We start from the raw sequence: 3992 nt of genomic DNA, 5'->3' as shown, positions 1-3992 counted from the left end.
GTTCATCACCAGTCCAAGCCCAAGGGAGTTCTCCCCAGCTTCGTATAGGATTCTAGAAACAGCCTTGCTAACCTTTATTTCCAAATCCGATGCATGCATCTCGGTCCCTTACCCTTCGGGATTCCGCGAAAACCCAACGTCCTTTCCCTTTGTTAAAAACTTGATTTCATGTTTCCTTTTATTACACGAATGATGGATTTTATCATCTTTTCACATTAAAACACAAAAGGCAAATTTGATCAAATGTCCCTTCATAAAGTGTGTGGTGTATCTTAGCAAAACAGTCTCTCATCCAACAAAACTGATTTGACAATGCAAAAGAAGAAGATGATAAGAAAAAAGAAAGAAAAGCAAAGGAAAGATTAAAAAGAGTATGAACTTCGGCCAAAATTTTGGACTTTGCTATCTGAACCCTGGTGGCTTATGAACCAGTCAAGGCTCTTTACCAACTCAAAGCGTGAATTGAAAGAGAGGACCTCAAATTCCATGTGACCTGATTTGGTCGTCCTGTGGGTCCATTATCTAAGCAAAAAAGATTTCCTTCAAGAACTCTTGTGGATTTTCACGCATGAAATTGTTGATAATCATGACAATCGATGGGTCTCTATGCTGAAAGCAACTTGTGGTTTTCTTGGAAAGAAATTCTCGTATTTGTAAGTAAAGGCTGTTTTCCTTTTTTCATTAACTTTTTTTAAAAATTTCAATATCACGAGAGACAAAATTTATTCTGTAAGTTCGCTTTCTACATTCATAATATGATCATATTATGATTCACCAAATCTTTATGATATAATCAAATCAACCATTCTCTTTTATATTTTTTCAAAAATAATCAATGATTTGACATTATATAAATTTTAAATATATTAATGATAAAAAAAAAAGGTAGAATTAAAACATAAAAAATATTAAAATGCTCCGATGATAAAATAAATATGTCAATATGATCAAATGATAAAACCTTTTAAAACTTATACAATACCACCTAAGCCCTTAAAGGCTATTGCCCGTGTTTGAAGTTTGAGCTTGTTAGGCTTAACTTGTCAAGGTAAGGTAGAGACAAATGTTTTTCTGGAGTAAGTTGGTGATCGATTTAATTGCTTTTGATAACTTATAAAATCAGCTCAAGTCGTTCCATCCCAACTTCACGTTAGCTCTTTAATTATTCTTATCTGACCTTTTGTCCCTCAAATCATTTGGCTTAGACCTGTGGTTTGGTTCAATTTAAACCGAACATCAGGGATGAATTCTCCGTTTGGTTAGATTAAGCGACGGCCATTCCAACCTCTCTTTCTTCTGCCCTTTCTATCCTTCGTTTTCCCAACACTTGGTATTGAGAAAATATTCTAATTTAATTTAATATTAGCTGGAACAAATGGAGATCATAAAACGTCATCGTTTCAATTAAATCTCATAAATAGGAATCACATGGAACAATTTAATCTAAATCTATACAAAAATTTAAAGACGAAACAATAACTCTTCCCAACAAACAGAATTATGAAAACCAAAAAAAAAAAAAAAACCCACGTCTAGACATCGGCCAAAAGGCTAAAGGGAGACTAATTTAGAGGACCCCATGGCCATGGGATGGAGTTTTAATTTTAAAGGGGGACCATGTCCTAAACTCGTGTCTTCTCAACCATAAAATCTTCGATGATCATGCCGTAACTAAATACTAATTAAAGCATTAATTGGATTCTGATTTGATATCAAGTGGGGTCATCCAATTAAAGCCATTCCTATAAGCTTTTTCCCAACGTTAATCCATGCAATTATAGCATTTAATATTTTGATTAATAACTTTAAAAAACACCTCGTCAAAGACCTCTCTTTTTTCGTTTCTTATTTTCTTAATTTCCCTTTAATAACTTTTGGATTTTGCTAACAGTAACGAGTGTTTTAAGGACGCCTACAATATGTGATTATCAATAATTAATTACCCGTTTACCTTACGTAATAACCTTAAATATGTGATTTAGGACACCGGTGAACAAAATCTGATTAATTTAATTGGTGTTTGAGGGAAAATCTCAACATTCCACATGCATGATTTTTTTGAAAAGGCTGTGTTGTTACCTTGCAAAGGGGCAGCAATAATATCATGTTTCTTTGCAATTTTTGTCAAACTTTCTTTTTTCTTGGACGAATGAAGGGGTTAGTTGATCCAAAAAGAAACAACAAAGAGCAGACCAAATTGATATAAAAGATCTGATATCAAAGGACGAGAACAGATAAAAAGATATTTCATTAAGACTTGAAAGCTCGATAAATTAACTTTTGAGGTAAAACATACTTTAAAGTTCAAATCTTTAGAATATCATCACTACTGAAAGATGCAGGATATCACCATTTGCTTTAAATAAAGATGTCCAATCTTCTGGCTTGCTTTGCTGAAAATCTCTTGAGTACCCTTTAAACAAAAACCAAAAAAAAAATATTGAATTAAAAACCTCCATTGAAGAGGTGGCTTTGATTGGAGCATTATCTTAACCAGTAATTTGTTCGTTTCAATAGTAATTAAACATTTTCTTTTTCTACTTTTTTTTAGAGTAAAGGTTTTATAGATCCGAATTCTAGAGAATTGTCACGAAACCTTGACATGATTAAAAAAATTTTTATGTTCAAATTCAAAAGATAAAAATGAGTTCAAAAAGTAATTAATTTGAAAATTACAATTCTGTATAGAAGTTAAAAACTTAATGTAAGACTGTCAATTCAAGTTTTTCTTTTTAAAAAAAATATAAATTCAAGTTTAGATAATATAATGGAACTAATTATTTGTGTCATACATTGCCGCTTCTAAAAAAAAATTGTGCCTTAGATTGCCACCAGTAATTACTTTTTCTTTTATGAGATATATATTTATATATATATTTGTACACTTTAGAAAGAATGACAGTTAATGAATAATTAGTTATAAACCTTTATTTCATTTAAAATGAAAATACATTAATTGAATGCAATAGAAAAATAATGATTTATTTAAATTTTTTAAAATAATTTAAGAGTTTATTAAAATATTTTATAGGTATGATATGAATGTAAAGTGATTATCCCAATTTATATATTTATGAATTAAAAGAAAAATTATCTTAAGTTCAAATATTTTTGCTGATATTTATATATTAAAAAAATAAAAAGATCATGATATTACATGGAAAGTAGTAAGAAAGTTTGTCAACCGAAAAGTTGTTATTTGAGATTACATGAAAGTTTTTTAATAAGTAAATAATTATCAAGACAATTAAAAAGTTTTTTTGATATATTTATTGTAATCAATCTTTGACTATGAGAATCCTCAATCAAGTCCTTTTATTTGACCAATAAAGTTAGTCATGACCATGTTTTGGACCAATTTTTTATTTTTTTTAAAAAAAAAGGGAAAATGAAAGATATCTGTTTGGTCCAACGTATTGGAAATGTCTTCCCACACTTTGCAAAAGCAACAGTGTCTGTGAATGTGACACAAATAGGCTAGATATAGGGAAATTTACATCTGATTCCTGGTGGATTTGCTTAAGTAATTAAGGTAATTATTTATCAGTTAAGAAGAATCCTAATTTTTAGTGAAATGGGACCCACGTTTGCTTGGCCCAATTTAAAGTAACTGAAAACAGAAATGCTAGCTTCTGATTGATTGGCAGGTAATACGTGCATAATTTAATTTAATTTAATTTAATTTAATTAATCTGATGGAAAAAAGGAGAGATGCCCAACAAACAGGATTTGGGATTTGCTTTTGGATAAAAGGAAAAGATTGTACAAAGATTTATTATATGATTTTATTTTATTTTATTTTTTTGTTTGAATTGCATGATCTTTGTACAAGAGCTTGTCTCCACGTTTTCTTCTCAACTTCAAATCTCAAATTTGCGCAGCACACTTTGTTTATGATTGTAACCAACCGGTGTAGCGTAGGATCATTTCTTTCCTTTTCAATAGAAAAAGACCTTACCAAAGCGTGGGCGAGCATGTTTCTTTTTTTTTTT

This window comes from Theobroma umbraticum, unplaced genomic scaffold (genome assembly GCF_002168275.2).
Source record: "Theobroma umbraticum cultivar Fairchild unplaced genomic scaffold, ASM216827v3 scaffold_51.0, whole genome shotgun sequence".
NCBI classification, from domain to species: domain Eukaryota; kingdom Viridiplantae; phylum Streptophyta; class Magnoliopsida; order Malvales; family Malvaceae; genus Theobroma; species Theobroma umbraticum.
Note: the sequence above shows the minus strand (reverse complement) of the source record.